The sequence below is a fragment of the Neovison vison genome, chromosome 11, assembly GCF_020171115.1.
Source record: "Neovison vison isolate M4711 chromosome 11, ASM_NN_V1, whole genome shotgun sequence".
In the NCBI taxonomy this organism is placed as follows: Eukaryota; Metazoa; Chordata; class Mammalia; order Carnivora; family Mustelidae; genus Neogale; species Neogale vison.
The window spans coordinates 198,947,542-198,966,379 of NC_058101.1; the positions used below are offsets into that span (position 1 = coordinate 198,947,542).

Here is an 18,838-nt window from a genome sequence, read left to right on the forward strand (position 1 = left end):
AATATTATGTAAGTCAATGTGTATAAAGTTCAAAAGCAGGTAAAATTAACTGGTAGGAGGAACAGAAGTCACCAGAGTAATTACCTCTAGGAAGACAGACTAGGTAATGACTGGAAGAGGCCACAGGGGACTTCTGGAATGCTAGTAATACTTCCATTTTTCTACGTTGGCAGTGATTCCACTGGTGTGTTTACTTATGATCTGTATACTTTTCTAAATGTATATTACATTTAAATTAAAATACTTATTGGGGCGGCTGAGTGGTTCAGTGGGTTGAGCCTCTGCCTTCGGCTTGGGTCATGATCTCAGGGTCCTGGGATCGAGCTCCGTATCAGGCTCTTTGTTCAGTGTGGAGCCTGCTTCTCTCCTCTCTCTGTCTGCCTCTCTGCCTACTTGTGATCTCTCTCTCTGTCAGATAAGTGGATGAAATCTTTTTTTTTTTTTTTAAAGAGTCTGTTTCTAAAAAAAAAAGAAAAAAATTAAAATACTTATTTAAAAGTAGGTCATCTAATACATGGCATAACTAAAAGATGTGTATTTTCACGTTTCCTGCACCTTTTCCTGCACGGGCTCATCTCTGCAAGGCTCCTAGGTGTTCCTCTAGGAAAGACACTGGTGTAGAATGGCAAGTGACCCCACCAGATAAAAGCTAGAGGGAAGAGCGAGGAAAGGCTTGCTTAGTGCAAATGTCGGATGTTAGACGGAAAGCAATCTGATTAAACAAATTCACGTGCTGGGTTCATGACTGTCAGCTCCTGGCCTTCCCAGACCCATTCGTAGTTTAGAAACATTATGACTTGTCTTGGCGAGGATGTGGAGAGACAGCAAGCTTTGTGCACTATTGATGGGACTGTAAAGTGGTTCGATTACTATGGAAAACACTAGAGTGGGTCCTCAAAAAAATACATAAATAAGTAAGTAAAACTGGAACTACTATATGACCCAGAATCCCCCTCCCGGATATACACTCAAAAGAACTGAAAGCAGGTCTCAAAGACCTATTTGCACAACCATGGTCATAAAAGCACTATTTGTAATAGTCAAGAGACAAAAGCAACCCAAATATCCAGCAAGAGAAGAATGGGTGAAGGAAAAAACACAGTGGACTATAACTCAGTCTGAAAAAGGAAGGGAGCCTTTGCCACAGGCTATAACATGGACGAACCCTGAGGACATGATGTTAAGGGAAATAAGCCAGTTGCAAGAAGACAAATCATATTTTGATTCCACTAACGTGGGGTATCTAAAGTAGTTCAAATTCAGAGGCAGAGAGAATGGTGGTTACCAGGAGGTCAGGGTGCAGAGTTTGAGTTTGAGTTCTGTAAGATGGAAAAGTTGCAGAGATCTGTTGCACAACCATGTGAATATATCACAGGGCTCATGAACTGGCCAGATTTGCTTGTCTACCATTTAAATCATGCCCTCAATTTCCCTGCTCCCACGCCTTTGTTCCTGCCATTCCTGGCCTCTGGGATGCCGCCCCCCCCACCTCAAGTTCTGTCTGATGACATCTCCCAACACCTCGAAGTCCAGTTGAAATGACATGTGTTCACGAGGCCTTCATGGAATAAGTGACTATCCTATCCTACCATAGCACTGGTAGTATTTTACTGAAAACATTCCACTTCTTGTCTGAATACATTTTTTACTTCCTGCTGTTGTGAGGAATGGGGAGTTATTAAGAGAAGCAGAAATGGATCTTTGCAGTGAGGGGGTAGAACAGGCACGTCAAGGGGAAACAGAGAGCAGTTTGGGAAGAAAGAGAAGAAAGAAAGGATTTTAGCTATGAAAAAATTGGAGAGAAGAGTTAAGGGAAAGGTTTAATATATAATTTAGCTTTTTCAATATTTTGTTGAAAGTTGATCTTAGAGGCCTGGATCTCTGTAGTCACATTGGTTCCTGAGAAGCAGGGGTGACTAACAGAGCCCGTGAGACTGTTAACAGTAAGAAGAGGCCTTAGGGACACCTCGTATAATTCTTCGCTTTTTCTCGGGGCAGGAGAACATAGATTTCCAAGATGACTCCCAGTCCAAATGCCTTTATTTATTTATTTTAAAAGAGAGTTTATTTATTTGTCAGAGAGAGAGGGAGCAGGGGGAGTGGCGGGGAGAGGAGAAGCAGGCTCCCTGCTGAGCAAGGAGCCTGACTACGGGCTTGATCCCAAGACCTCAGAATCAGGACCTGAGCCGAAGGCAGAAGCTTAACCAACTGAGCCACCCAGGGATCCCAGAACACTTTTAAATGAGTCGCAATATCTAACATTTGTCATTGACAAACTTAATGAGCACACTTTTAATTCTATCACTTGCATTGATGATAAAAAATTATCATGATATCAATTCTAGAAGTAATGCACGTGGATGTGAAGCCATCGGTCATTATCACAAACTATGTCACTAACAGCCAAATGGTCTACTTTACAGACTGTATCTTTCTAGACCATCTCATGGTATTCTTGGATTCAACCAATCTGAAGATATTTACAAGAAAATATTCCTTATATAATTAAAAAAAATCATTCTAAAATACTTCGTTTTTTTCTATAGGCTTTCCCAGTTAACGATGAGCAAAAAAAGGCCTCACTAATTGAAATAATTTGGAAACAATATGCTAGTGAAATTCTATGAGGACACTTTCTTTCCGACTCAAAGACCATCCCAGTGAAAGAAATTAAAGCGTACAATCCTTTTACCGTTCAAGGCTGATGGAGATGAAATGAATCCTTGATATTCTAGGATTCCGCCTCTTCCCCGCAGGGAAAAAAAAAATGGCATGCCATTGTTTTTAACCAATGTATGTTGGTTTGATACTTAAAAGCCAGCATGTGGAACACTTGAAACCAAAATGTGTAATTAAAGAAAATTATATACCACCAAGTAGCAAGTTCAGTGCCATTTTTAGTTCTGTGTTGAGAGAAAAGATGCCAAATTTTGATCTTGTCTCTGGGGACCATGCCACTGAAGTTGCTTCACAGCTACTATTATTTCTACTGGCATGCCTGTGTTCTTAGATACTGCCAAATATGGATGGGAAGGAGGGGAGGTGACAGCTGGTGACAGGGTCCAGCAATCTGCCAGAACCTTGGAGCAAATTACAGGGGATGTTGTGAAGCGAACACAGAAGCAGGCACCCTTGCCATCAGAAACCTGAATGAAGCTTATGCCATGAGAACCCTGACGAGTAACACTCTGAGGTTTTGGCAACCTGGAGTACGGTTCTTAGCATGCCTGCCATTATTGGCTAAATGCTGTTTAATATTACAAGATCAAGCAAACATTCTCACAAAGGCAAAAAAAAAAAAAAAAATCTGAGATCATAAGAGAACTAGACTCTGGTAAGAAAAATATCATCCTGAAAATGTCTGCAATGCTGTTTTATGTTTGGTTCCAAAACCCAGAAAGTTCCATCATAGAAGCAAGGGAAGGTCTAAAGCTTTTCCATCTTGTAATTCACCTCACATCCACTGTGGTCCGTTTCCCCCAAAATAATCTTCCTGAGAAAGATTCATTAGGAACATGTTATCAGGAGTTGCAGGAAAAGAAAATCAGAATCTGACCTTTTATAGTTAAAAGCTGAGTTTTCAACACAGATTGCCTGTGTGGCGTCTCATAGAGCCTTTGTTGGTATTAAAAGAGAACTGGGTCCCAGTCTCTGTTCTGGCTCAGACTAGCTGTGGGACCTTGGCAAGTCACTGGGCTTCTCTGGAGGCTTAGAGCTCCCGTTTATATAAATATCCAAAGAGCTTGCACAAAATGATCTCTAAGGTCTTTTCCAGATTTAAATTCTTTGGTATGTCAATCTGTTTTCAAATAGAAATATTTAGGCTACATCACTGAGTAGAGGCAAAGACATCTGGCATCAATGATATATCAGCATATCGGAATACCAATGCCGTTGTTCCTTTTTCTAAAAATTTCAAAATAAAATAAAATAGTGCGGTGTCAAACGACCACTATGTGCACACAATTCCTTCGGTATCTTGGGTTTAAAGGCAGAATTTTAGCATTTTAGGTTTCAATGTCATGAACATATAAACATACGCAATGCGCATGTGCCGTGATTAGATTTTACAGACTAAAATAAGAAAAATACTCTTAAATATAGGACAATGATTTGATTTGATACATGCTTACAGAATACAGCCAGGTTTTCAATGTAAAATGAAAGCATCTCATGTAAAAATGCTGTTTGTAACTCGGACCCCTACTGGTCTAAACTGTCATTAGGAATACATAGTTTTCCATAAATTAGCTTTTGTTTTCGATTTCCTGCTGTGTTCACATACATGTTGACAGAGTGTACGAGGCAATATTTTGACATGCTAATCCATTATTATTTGTTATTAGCCTTCAAGTCTAATATTATCCGAGCAGTCTATATCTAGCTGGCCAAAACACGGTCATTTTATTTATTTTTCTTTTATTTTTTCCAAATACGGTCATTTTAAAATCAATAATTTTCTGGAAAGCTTTCGTATTAGTATGTACTCAGCTATCATTAAGGAAAAGGGAATTATCTCAACTACAGGATGTTTTGATATGCAAAGGCAGTAATAGCACTTGAAGTAGCAGGTTTCTCTTAGAATTATAAGACAATGTACTAAAACCATAGGTTTCATGTAAACAGTTTTTCTGGGGGGAGGGCGGAGGAGACAAGGAGTGGCTGCTGATATTTTATATATTCACACTGTGCATTTTTCCTTTCTATTCTATTTTTGGCATCGTGTCATTAATGGGGGTGTAGAATCACTTTGGCTATCGAAATGTCTTGATGAGACAGTTATTTAGGTATGTAGATTTGCCAAAATATTTGACTCATACTCTTTTGCAAATTAATGTACATTAAAAATTCCACCTCTAAATTGCATTGCATTTTTTCTTTCTTCACTATGTAGGTTCAGCCTCACACATTCAAGGATGCTGTTGAGGAGAGAGTTATTCTAGCTGTCCGCTGATGGCCAACGCGGAGGCTGACAGGGCTTAAGAAAATCAAGCTGCTGTGTCTGTCACCCAGGGAATTAAGTCAAGTCTTCGAAAACAGGCTGTTTTCCTAATGTTTCATTAGTTTTCGCTCATGTCCAGGTTCTGTTCTGTGAGCGAAAGAAGCATTCCCTCTCCAATCTCATGGAAAGAATAAAGTGTTCACCATTATGATGAGCTGTCCAAAGAGGCCAGTCATTATCAATCAAGTTTGAGGTAACAGTTGTCAACATTAAAGAATATGGCAAGAGGACCTATTTCAAGAACATTTGAAATACACAATGAAATCATTTACATGATTTATGGACTATTCCCCACATGCCAATATACTGACTTTGCTGTTGTCATGGAATGTATGTAACAGAAGATCATTAGTGACAGTTATTAGCAGCTTTGCCATTGAAACCCCATGGATCTACTCATTATTCAAAAGCTGGTTATACTGACTTAATTTTCATCTGGATTCTTTTCTTCCATAATAGCTTTAAGAGCTATCTCCTCTTTTTATATAACAAACGTGTACATATGTTAATAATCTACTTAAACATAAAAATTTCTTTGGCTTGTTCTGGCTTTTTAAAAATCAGATTGATTTATTTGAGAGAGAAAGAGAGAAACAGGAGGGGCAGAGAGAAAATCTCAAGGAGACTCCCTGCGTAGCCTAGAACCCTATGTGGGGCTCAAGCCCACGGCCCTGAGATCGTGACCTGAGCCAAAATCAAGAGGCGCACACTCAACTGACTGAACCACCCAAGTGCCCTGGCTTGACTTCTTGAAAAAGAAGTAGAATAGATCTGAAAATTACAAGTCTTTGAAATTTTAAGACACTTTAATCTTCATTATGAAAAGATCCAACTATTAGGGACACAGAGATTTGTAGAGAAAAATTGGTGTATTAAAATATGGCAAAATCCATGGTTTGTTCCACATATGAGTGAAACTATATGATAATTGTCTTTCTCTGCTTGACTTATTTAGCTCAGCACAATCCCCTCCACTCCCATCCAAATGCAAATGGTGGGGATTAATGCAAATGGTGGGGATTCATCCTTTCTGATGGCTGCGTGATGTTCCATTGTATGTATGGACCACATCTTCTTTATCCATTTGTCTGTTGAAAAACATCTTGGCTTCTTCCACAGTTTGGCTACTGTGGGCATTGCTGCTGTGAACACTGGGTGTTATACGCAACTGATGTCATTGAACACTACATCAAAAACTAATGATGTATTATAGGTTAGCTAATAGAACATAATAAAAAGTTTTAAAAAAACACAAAACAACAGCAAAATCCAGAAAAGCATCCTCTTCAAAACAGTCCGCTGGGACACCTGGGTGGCTCAGTTGGTTAAGCGGCTGCCTTCAGCCCAGGTCATGATCCCAGTGTCCTGAGATCGAGTCCCACATCAGGCTCCTTGCTCAGCGGGGAGCCTGCTTCTCTCTCTGTCTCTTCCTGCCACTCTGTCTGCATGTGCTCGCTCCCTCTCTCTGTGACAAATAAATAAATAAAATCTTAAAAAAAAACAAAAACAAAAACAAAAAACAGTCCACTTCTCCAAGAAGTTACATTTGCGAGGAAAAATGTGATCTGGGAATGTTGTGTGTGCACACATGTGCGCATGGTTCTCAGGTGGCAAATTTAAACACAATCAATGACCCTTTAGGAATCTAGAAACAACCAACTTATACAGTTTGTTGTTCACCACCCACTCATCAACAAAAATGGGGTCATCGTCTCCCTTCTCAAGTTCTGTTGCATGGACTCCCATGCCTCACCACTTCCGGTATCTAGAACATAATGGTAACTCTGACCGATTTTATTGGTCTTCCTGGACCTGCTCGCATCATCACGCAGGTAGGAACAGAGCCTCGGAAGCCAGTTTTCCAGCTGCTCCTGCTAATCTGGGCCAATGCGGAGAGCAGGTTTCCTTAGTTATGAACTTCACTATTATTAATGGATAATTATGAAGCATTTGTGGACATTTATTTCAAAGCAAAATACAAAGGAAGTTGTCATCTCTGATCCCCAGGATACCTGCTCAGACTGCCAACCTGCTTTTTTTATTTGGTGGTCTCACACTCCTCTCCTAGAAATAAGTGGCCCACTTTCCCGCTTTAAACATGCATTGCTTCTCTCTATGTGATTCTTTTCTAAGATCATAAAGAATTTCTATGAAGTAGCAAAAAGCATCTAAAAATATCTTGACTCTAAAAATAGAAAATAATGGTAAAATTTGTGACTATTGAAAATGATTGAAATAATACGGGTTAGGTTTTATGTACAAATCCTATGTAACTCACATGGGCTCATGAACTACATCATGCAGTTCAGTTATTAAACTACAAATGTAGTTAATGAAAAGCTTAAGGATGTAGAATGAATTAAAGGCCCAGCTGAAGAGACCCACAGCATTTTCAGACTCCTCAGTAATGATTCCCGCACATGGTTTTATTTTTTTAATGTGCTTATCATCTTTATGATTTAATTGTGAACCATCTATCCCTTTTTATAATGAAATATATTTTTACATTTACATGTTTATTTTTTGTGAGATGATTAGCTTAAACATTTAAATACATTCATTTTATTTTATTTATTTATTTTTTAAAGATTTTATTTATTTATTTGACAGACAGAGATCACAAGTAGGCAGAGAGGCAGAAAGAGAGAGGGGGAAGCAGGCTCCCTGCTGAGCAGAGAGCCTGATGCAGGCCTCGATCCCAGGACCCTGGGATCATGACCTGAGCCAAAGTAAGAGGCTTTAACCCACTGAGCCACTTAAATACATTTTAAAAGAAAATTTTATAGCACTATCTTAAAGGAAAAATCAACGTTTCTTGATAAAAACAGAAGCCAACAGTAAGAATAAATGGAGTAAATTATAAGCAAAATTATTAAAATCTATGTAGAAATGATAGCCAGCAGAAGTGTTCTTTGTGGAAGGAAGTATTAAAGAGATGGCTCGTGACATACAAGCATCTACTAAGACCTTCCTCGTGACATAATCAGATATGATGGGGTAAGAAGACAAGGGGGAGTACGTGCCCCATTTTGTCCTTCAGTTTTATTGATTTTCCTTACATGTATCACCCTTAAATTTGAAATCCTTATGAGAAATATGGCCCTATGATATAGTGGGGAAAGGTCCCAGGTCCAAGATAAAAAGGCCTAGATTATGGTCCCTGTTTAAATATATATGGGCTTTAACACAGGAAAAGCCACCGATTCTCTAGGCTAAAGACCTTTCTTTCTAGAAAATGTGGATAGTAATATTTGATTTACTAGATTGTTAGAAGGAATAATAATAGCAGCTAAAGCTAATAGAGCACTGACATTTTATCAGGTACATTCATTATTTTATTAAAGATTTCTAGGAGCTGTATTATGACTAATCCTGTCTACACTGATGAGGAAACTCCAGTTTATGGAAGGTTAAGTACCCTACTCAAAATTACATGGCTAATAAGTTACAGAGGTGGGATAGAAAACTCAAATCTTACTGCTTTGAGAGGGTCTGCATTTACAAACAGTGTTCTAAAAATATGTTGTGATGTAATGTAATGTAAAAATATGTTGTAATGCCAACAGGCAAATTGGACATTGTATTTTTCCATATAAGAACGTGAGATCACTGAGGTAAAGACGAGATCTTCCCTTTGTGAAATCAATGTTTAGGAGGGAAATTCAATAATTGCTAAGCTTAATGGAATTAAATTGACTGTGATATTGGTCATAATTACAAGGAAATGCCTATGAAAAAACAAATTAAAATAGGCAAGATGCAAAATTACTTGCATCTTTTTTTTCTCAGAACAAAGCTTCCACCCCCCTTGGGGTACTTGGGTGGCTCAACTGGTTAAGGGATTGATTTTTGGTTTGGCTTTGGTCATGATCTCAGAGTCCGGGGATTGAGCCTGGCCTGGGGCCTCTGTGTTCAGCAGGGAGTCTGTTTAAAGGTTTTCTCTCTCTGCCCCTCCCCCTGCTGGTGACCTGGCATGCTCGCGCTCTCTCTCTCTCAAACAAATACATAAATTAATAAATATCTTTTTTCAAGATTTTATTTATTTATTTGAGAGAGAGAGAGAACAAACAGTGGGGAGGGGCAGAGGCAGAGGGAGAAGCAGACTCCCTGCTGAGCAGGGAGCCCGATGGGGGGCTCCATCCATGACCATGGATCATGACCTGAGCTGAATGCAGACACTTAACTGACTGAACCACCCAGATGCCCCAGTAATAAATCTTTTTTTAAAAAAAGAATGAAGGGCCTCATATTCTAGAATCAAATGCAGTGATTTTCAAGGCAGCCTTGGATGTCCTTCTACAGCTCGGGGAAATATACAAGAATATGCGGAAGGCTTTCTCTTCTTTAGAGGCACAAAAAGGTCTATGAAAATTGATGAACAGGACAAAAGCTCACTAGTAAAGGCACAAAGGGAAAGATCAGACTGTGGGGCAAATATTAGGGAGAAATGACAATTCCCGGATGAAGCCAGCTGACGTTATGGCGGGCCCACTGATGAAGAGCCCACCAGGAGAAGAGACCTGTTCTGTCTCTGGAACCCTGAGTAAGTCCCCGGGGAGGACATTCAACAGGTAAAGGAAAGATCCAGAGCTCTTATCTTCAAAGACACTAAATATTATCTCCAAAAGCATCTTGGCGTTATACAGAAGTGGGTCTGGATAAAATAATAATTGTTCTTTGCTTCCGTTTGGTATGTGCTTAAAAAGCACAAAGGAAGGGTCTTGAAGTAATGCCTTTTAGGTCCAACTCAGCAATGGAGATCGGACAAGCTGAGATCTTTGGTTAGCAAATGCAGAGTGATGTGATTTTCATTTCCCAGCAACGTTTGAAATACAAGAAGTGTATGTTCCTTAAATTTCTTCAGAACAGATTAATAGAGTACTCACAAATGTTTATTAGGAACTGAGACACTGTTTCTTTTCACAGTTTTAAAACGATCTTCTGGGCATACTTGATAAACAAAACTCTTCAAGTATATATATTTGTTATCTACAGTTAAGGGAAAGGAACAATCCAAAAGACCATAAATCAGAACAGACCATAAATTTTTGCGACAATTTTAAATCCAGTTGCCCCAACTTTCCAAGTAATATTTCTTTCCTCTTCTAGGTGTTAACTACAAGATGGGTTCCTAACTATACGGACTCCACAAAGAAAACAAATGAATATCATCACTTTTTTTCCCCCTCTCAGACACATCAAGATTTTATCTTTATTATATCACAATATATTGGTTTTAATTTTCCTTAGAGTTGATTTTTTGGACCACATTTAGACTTATGTGGTCACACTTAAAATCTGTCCTAACATCAGCATTTGTCTAAACACATAATCCTACCTATCATTCAGGCTTTAGCAGGAAAATCTTTCTCTAATGCTCACACTCCGTAAGTTCTGCCTTTTACGCAGTGCCTAGTCTCCTACATTTCTCCTTTTTAAATGGCCCTCATGATGACAATTAAATGTTCAGTTTCCATGCCCTGAGATAAAATCTCGAAGAGAGCGAGGGCTGTGTTATCTTGTTCACAGCTGTACCTGTCACAGTGTCTTAATAAATGAAAATTGAATGAATGATGGATGGATGAATGGACAGTCACTTCCTTCTCTGGTGTGACATTACAAAGCACTAACAAAGGAACCGTGGAACCTTAATTTCAAGGAAGAAAGACGAGGTGTGAGGAGCCGGCAGACATTCTAACGGTATGCAGAAACAATAAATTAAAAGAGTGGATACATATGTGACTTTTATTTTACCTGTTATACTAGAGGATGAGACATTTGTTTGAATGTAGATTCAATAGAACTTAGAGGTGTTACGATGAATTCCTTCCTAAAACTCCTAAGCATCTATCAAGTTTGTAAAAAATCGTATCTATGCCAGTTACTTTTCCTCTCATTCTTCTGCATGAAGATATTTCTCTCGGAACACGCAGCTCTCAGTACCACTAATGTAAAAGCAAATGGCATATGCAACACCAATTAAATATTTATGCAATGTAGCACTGAAATGGTAAATATTGTATTATGCTTTCCACTTGTCATTAGGCAGGAGATGTTGCTACATTCCACAAAAATGATAGCCTAAAACACAGAAAACAGCACCGTATTTCACAGAGAAGATATTTACGTCTGGCAGGAACTGGAGTTTAGATGGCTTTAAAGGTATTTCTTATTGTTGTTGTCCTTGGGTGTTTTTCAAGTCAGGGAGATCTTTATATTTGAATGGTAAAAACAGTCTGCGTAAACAGAGTGTTTCTCATATATTATTTACTTTAGCTGACCTCGTATCAAGCTAAGAGTAAAACAAATTATTTTGGGGAGGAGCGGAGGAGCTTATTTCCGACATTTGCATTAATTTCTTGAAACTGGTGATTTCTCTTTCATGCATGGTAATAAATAATATGAGGATAAACTCCAAACTGAACATTTGTATGTTATGCTAATAAGAGCAACAAAAAATTATAATGTCCAAAAGTGCAGTATACAATCTTTTTCTCACGTTAGGTTCAACTCAGAAAGTCACTGAGGCAATTATACAGGTTTGACTATAATGGAACTAAATTCCAAGTGACCTCTCAATCTTCGCTAGGTTCTTCTTTATGACATAGAAAACTAATATTTTCTATAAATTAATATTTTCTATAAATTAACTAAATTCATATTTTCTATACATTTCTGTAGTTCACACTGAAAGTCAGGATAGAGTGCAAATATGACAAAAGAACTAAACTTTTCTGTGGATGCTGGAGAGATACATATCTATATATAGATATTATATATATATGTGAATACACACACATATGCACATACACATATACACAAACGCATACACACATATATGGAAGCACAATTTCACTCATACAAAGTGCTGTCCTCAATAAGGAAAAAAATACAACAATCTAGAATGGGTTCTTAGATTTTTTTTCTTTTTTGAACTCAGAGACTCACTGCAGAGTGCTGTGGTAATATGCTTTATCATATTACTAGTTTCCTCCTCTTCTAGCGGTATAAACTATTCCATTCTAATCCCGCACTCACCACCAAATCAGGCATAAATATGTCCTTAATTTCATGTGTCCAAGGAGAAAATAAAATATTGATATATTGATTTAAAATTTTTAGTTTATAAGTTTCAATTCTCTAAAAATAGGCAATATTTTTTTCTTCAATATGATGAAATCACATTAGTATTATTAAAAAGCTAGCATTCCATCTTGGGCAAAATGCATTTTCTGAATGTAATGCAACCGGGAGTTAAGGGAAGAAGCCGTAGTGAAAAATGGTATGTAATTCATTTCTTGGTTATGTTCTATCACCCAATAAAACAGCACTTTTATTACAAAGACATGTCCAAAAAGAAAAAAGAATGTCACAACACATTTTATTTTGCCATATATATTTAAATGGTTGATTTTTCATGAAGCATAAAAGGCTGGCGTGTTTTTCCCTCTGACCCTGAGTTGCATATATATAGCTAGTACCATAATCAATTTCAAGGTACACGGAGAGGTAAAAATGTTCATAAAATGCAAATCGACACAGAAGTAGGACAGATAACTGCCATGGAATCATAACTGCAATGAACCTAAATTCGACAGGTTATGTTTTGCTAGATCTAGGGAATGCTTATGTTGTTAAACAGCCTTTTTAGCAGACATGTGACAACATCTATTTTAGGAATCAGTTGGTAGCAGCTGTTCAAAGGAAATAAATAACTACACATGTATTTTTTAACCGAAAAAGAATATTGAAAATTCAAGTAGTTCTTTGCTTGACAGCATATGTCAGGAGTCCAGAAGAAAAACAATGCTGAGTTATTTCTTATTATTAGGAAATGAGCTGACAAACCAGTCCCTTAAAAGTTAAGATACTTGCGGGACAGGGGCAGGGTGGGTGGCGGGGAGGACTATGGAGGGTTTGGAAGGGAAGCGACTACTAATAGAACAGGGTACCCTTTTGGAGGTGATGGAAATGTCTACAGTTGAGTGTGGTGATTGTTGCAAAATTGCAAATGTTGACTCTTACACTTTCAATGGGTAAACTCTATGAGATGTGGATTATAACTCAATAAAGCTGTTATAGTAAAAAAAAAAAAAAAAAAGTGTCGTCCAAGGAATTACTTGTTGGGGTAAACCGGGAAGTGGAATTTGTTAAGATCTTTGTTTTCTCTCATTTTTCTCAAGTTTGAAGAACATGTGCAAATACTTTTGATGCTACTCTACAGGGGAACTGATCTGAATTTTCAGACTCTGCCTAAAAGTATAGGGAAATGCTAATGAGATCATTAAATGTTCCTCATGGTGTCACTGGAAGTTTGACTTGATTTTGTTGCAGTTTTAAATGGGGCTAACATAATTATCTGACATTTATTTTGATTTAACTATTTTTCAATAATGTTTATGATTTATGATAAGATCTATGGGCAAATTCTGTGTGTGCGACATCAAAATTTCAAGGTCAGCTCCCACCCAGGAAAAAGAGCATTCTGTGAGGAAAGAATAATCAAGGTGCCTACTCATTCTACAACTGCACAGAAGCAAAAGTAACCAACAGACCATCCCTTTTTAAATCCATTCTTTGGTTTATATTTACTGGATATCGGCCCATCTTTTTATTTGCTAATTTTAGAACAGAAAAAAGAGGAATGAGTAAATTCAGGCTCAGAAAAAGTGGCCCAAGTATTCCTTTGGTTGGTCTGTATCACTAAATATTGTCATTGAGTCTTCTCTTTGTGTTCAGTGGAATTTCAATTGTGTAAAAACACACCAACTTAAAGATTAATGCATTGAAGGAGGATTTTAATTGGGAATTTGCTCATCTAAAGAAAGTTGTAATGTGACTCTGTCAAAAAGAAGCGGGCCAAGGGTATATGCTTAGAACATTTGACTTTTAAAATTGGGCTATGATCAATGATGGCGTAGCTATTCTATTGTCTATCAGCTATAACTTCTCAATTCTGCTCACTCCTCTATCCCAACAGTGTTTCATGATCTCTAACCTAGAGTAGTTTTCTAATAGCTGGTCTATACCTATGATGTTTAAATGGTAGCCACTAACCAAATGTAGTGATCTGAAGGAGCACCCTAGTTTTATAGCAGTAATGTCCATATTAGCCAATCTACAGAAAGAACCTAGATGTCCATCAGCAGATGAAATGGATAAAGAAGATGTGGTATATATATACAATGGAATACTATGCAGCCATCAAAAGAAATGAAATCTTGCCATTTGTGACGACATGGATGGAACTAGAGGTTATTATGCTGAGCGAAATAAGTCAATCAGAGAAAGACAATTATCATATGATCTCATTGATATGAGGAATTTGAGAAACAAGAGAGAGGATCATAGGGGAAGGGAGGGAAAAAGGAAACAAGATGAAACCAGAGAGGGAGACAAACCGTAAGAGACTCTTAATCTCAGGAAACAGACTGGGGGTTGCTGGAGGGGAGGGGGATATAAAGAATGGAGGGCTGGGTAGTGGACACTGGGGAGGGTATGTGCTATGGTGAGTGCTGTGAAGTGTATAAGACTGATGAATCACAGCCCTGCACCTCTGAAACCAATAATACATTATATGTTAATAAAAAATATTTAAGGATTAAGTATTGAGTATGAGGGATATACATAAAGTATTAAAAGGTTCATTCAGTGATGAACATCTGATTAAAGAATAGGAACCCCTGTAGGGGAGAGGAGGACTAAGAGAAGAATGACAATTTCAACTACATTTATAATACTGCTTTCCTTAACCTGGGTAGTAGGTACATGAGCTTATATTCTGCTATTCTTTATACTTTGGATCTCTTAGAAACTCTCTATTATAAACTTCAAAAAATAAAAACAAATCTAAAAATTAAAAAAATGGTAGCCACTAGCCACATGAAGACATGGGGACAGAGGGAGAGAGAGAATCCCAAGCAGACTCCCTGCTGAGCACAGTGCCCGACTATGGGTTGGTCTCACCATCCTGAGACCATGACCTTACCTGAAATCAAGAGTCAGACCTCACCTGACCCATTGTGCCATCTAATCTCATGAACTGAACTCTTCTTCATCTTTCAGGCATCACCTGCCTGATCAAGTCTTTCCCCAACATCTTCAGCTAGGGACCCATATTTCCCTTCCCTACTTTTCTAGTTTTTGTTCCTAATGCTCAAGTTGCTATTGAAACTATGTACTCTTAAAAGTGTGTTCATGTATGACACTTGACCATGAGCTTCTGGGAAAAAGCTAATTTGAACCTCTAGCATTTATCAGAGTACCCAGAAAAATGTTAACCTAAAAATAATTGTTGAAAAACCATAAAAGTACCATGAGAAAATTTAAGTGAATTTTAAAAAATACTGTCTAGAGTGATTAAAGACTTTATAAGGTATAATGTGACATTCAGAAATCACAGAGAGGGGCACCTGGGTGGTTCAGTCAGTTAAACGTCTTACTCTTGATTTCGGCTAAGGTCATGATCTCGGGGGCGTGAGATTGAGCCCCATGTCAGCCTCTGTGCTGAGGGTAGAACCTGTTTGAGATTGTCTCTCTCCCTCTGCCCTACCCTTTCTCCTTTCCCTCCCTCCTCCTGCCAGCTTGTGGGCTCACATGCTCTCTCAAAAAAAAAAAAAGAAAAAAAAGAAAAAGAAATTATAGGGGAAAACTGATAAATTTAATTACCTAAAAAAATTCGATATGGTATATGGCAAAACAATTCTGAACAAAATTAATAACAGACTGGAAAATAGATAGCACATATGACAAATGACTCATATTCTAAATAAACACTTGCAAATCAAAGGGAAAAAAGGAGAAAATCCCCAGTAGAAAAATGGGAGAAACGGCCATTCTCTCTTTCTCTCTGTCTCTCTCTCTCTCTCTCTCACACACACACACACACACACACACACAAATAGAAATGGTCAATATGTCTGAGAAAATATATTCTGTAATAAATGAAAACAACAATAAAATGTTTTAGCCTGAGATTGTCAAGGGTCAAAAATCTTGATAGTAAGTAGCATTGGTAGTTGTGTCAACAGGGTAATTTGGAAATAGTTTGTCAAAATGTAAAACACACCCACTATTTTGGTACACCCTTTCAAAGGATTTATTCTGATAAAATAGTTGATCAACAGGAGGCACCTGGGTGGCTGGGTCAGGTGAGGTCTGACTCTTGATTTTGGCTAAGGTCATGGTCTCAGGACTGTGAGATCAGCCCCCATTGGGGCTCTGTGCTCAGCAGGGAGTCTGCTTGGGATTCTCTCTCCCTCTGTCCCCACCCCCCACCGCCAACTTGCATATGCACTCACTCTCTCTCTAAAATAAATAAATAAATCTTTAAAAAATATTTGATCAGGGTGCCTGGGTGGCTCTGTTATTGGGCGTCTGCCTTCCGCTCAGATCATGATCCCAGACTCCTGGGGTCGAGCGCCAGATCAGGATCCCTGCTCAGGGGGAAGCCTGCTTCTCCCTTTCCCACTCCCCCTGCTCATGTTCCTTCTCTCCCTCTCTCAAATAAATAACTAAAACCTTTAAAAAATAAATAAAAAATAAAAAATTTTGGTCAACTGGACACACACACACACACACACACACACGCATAAGAAAACGGTCACTGAACTTCTGGGAACTGGTTAAACATAGCCACTAAATAAGATCATACACATACGATGTTTTCATAAGTGACAAGTGAGAAAGCCTGGTACCAAATGCATTAAAAATACGGAACTCCATATGCGTGGACAAACATCCGGAAGGGTATACCCCAAGAAGTTAACGAGTGGTTACGTATGCAAGAAGTTCACAGTGACCTACAGGAATATATTTTTGCTTCCTTTTTCACCCTTTCTTTGTTCTCTGAAAGTCTGATAGGAATAGGAAAGACAAACAACAAAGCCTGTTGTTCTCCCCTACTTGCCTCTGTTTTAGAGGTTACTCACCTTGACTCTGCTGAGATAACTTTATCTTAGAGAAGAGACATGCTAATATTACATTCTCCTAACTTCTCACGACCTTCCTGGCAGGTGACAAAGAAAATTGTGGGACAGAAGTAATTCCTCAAGCTTTCTCTTTTCTTTCTTTCTTAAGGCTTTGGCTTTATATTGACAGTCAATATGAGAAAAGGGACCTCTAAGGGAATGCGGAAAAAAAAGTGTAAGGATGGCGGTACTTTTGTTAAAGGTTGTGAGGTCAACCTGATGAGGACATCGGTCTCCCCATCGATTCTGGGTTTATCAGACTGATCTAAGCCGGATAGGCAAAGGTCCCTTGTCTCCATCTCTGCTGTACACCACGTCAATAGAAAAGGACAACCTTCCCTGACGAGGAGTGCCCTGTTCTTGTTTTCAAGGGTAAACACAGTCTCTTCGGCCTGAAAAGATGGATCATGCTAACTTATGAACAAATCCTTTACCTGATTTGAACCCCAATGAAAAAAATCATTGCATCTGTGTATTAGTCATTCAAATACAGGAAGACCAGTGAAAATGGTAAGTGTATTTGGGCTTAATTAAAGCAATGGAAGTATGAGAAAATTCTTTGATGATAAAAGTAATTTTTGCCAGAGAACAGTTAGGTTCCAGCACAAGAACGAGATCATAACGAATGTTCAACAAGTATCTGCTGAACTGAGTATATTAACTAATAATTTGTGTGTTTCCATGTGGGGGCAAGACAAAATCAGAGGGACAAGTGGATGATAGTGAGAAAAAGTAGGGAATCGTGGAATAAAGTACAATGGGCTGAGGAATAGGAGAACAGGCAGTTTGAAGAAAAGGAACATTTGGAGTGTTTACTCAGAAGTCTGATACTCAGCGATATTCACTCGGGGCCCTTGAAAGGAGGACAAGTCTCACAAATAACAGAGAGCTAATCTCACATTAAAACGCTATTTTTTCCTGCTAATCACCCACTGTAAATAAAACTGCATGGTATCAAAACTGATATTCCCAATATTGCGCATCTGGTAGGCAATCAGAAAGGACGCTTACCCACAGAGCAACAACACAGACGTGGACTGCCAGCCCCACATAGTTCTTCATCGGTCTGGCATGTACTGTGGTTAAAAAAAAAAAAAAAAATCCCCTACAAATATGTATGCTTAATTTATCACATCCCATTTATGCCTCGTGCATTTCAGAACCTTTTAAAATTCTTTAGCAGCACGCTGCTGACAGATACAGATAATTTATACGACTAACGAGAAGGGATTCTCTTAATGGCTAGGTATTTTCCAGCTGAATACTAGAACTCCATCTCCGAATACTGATTTTTTGTTGTGATAGTCCTCATTTACCTTGAGTGTTATGAAAGAACGTAGCGACGGTTCAGGAGCGCGGGATCCTGGCCAAGGGACAACCCTCGTGGTACTTGCTTAGAGCAATTTTACAAGGAGGGAGTTAACTCAGATTGAAAAACGACAAGAACCCTTCATCTCAGACGGACAGCGGCGCTACAAGGTGGTGTAGGAAGCCCAGTGACGGGGATAACGAGGTTTTCTCCAGGTTCGGTGGGAAAGAGGGCCCCAATTCATTAGTGATGTCTGTCACGGCCAAAGGATCGGAAATAATAGTATACAACATGCCCCAGAATTGCCATCTCTGACTCAGTTATCCCTAAAATTCCTTCACGCTTTACAATTCTAAATTCCTCTTAAATGTCGTGGCTCAAAATGGTTATTTCACTTTCCAAAATACATCATTTATAAGGAGTATGGAAGCTAATGACAGAAACATGTTCACGGCAAAAGCACCACGCAACTACACATATGGCTCCATAATACTCGTATTCAGTTCTAGAATTTCAGGGGCATCACAAATTGCATTGTAAACCTGAGGATGCACTCCT

At 38.5% G+C, this 18,838-nt stretch overlaps 1 protein-coding gene across 10 annotated transcripts in view; it reads right to left on the reverse strand.

Moving 5' to 3' along the window:
- Positions 1–18,838, reverse strand: part of TENM3 (teneurin transmembrane protein 3) — a 692,983-nt gene that overhangs the window by 138,869 nt on the left and 535,276 nt on the right. The gene's annotated exons all lie outside the window — the stretch shown is intronic.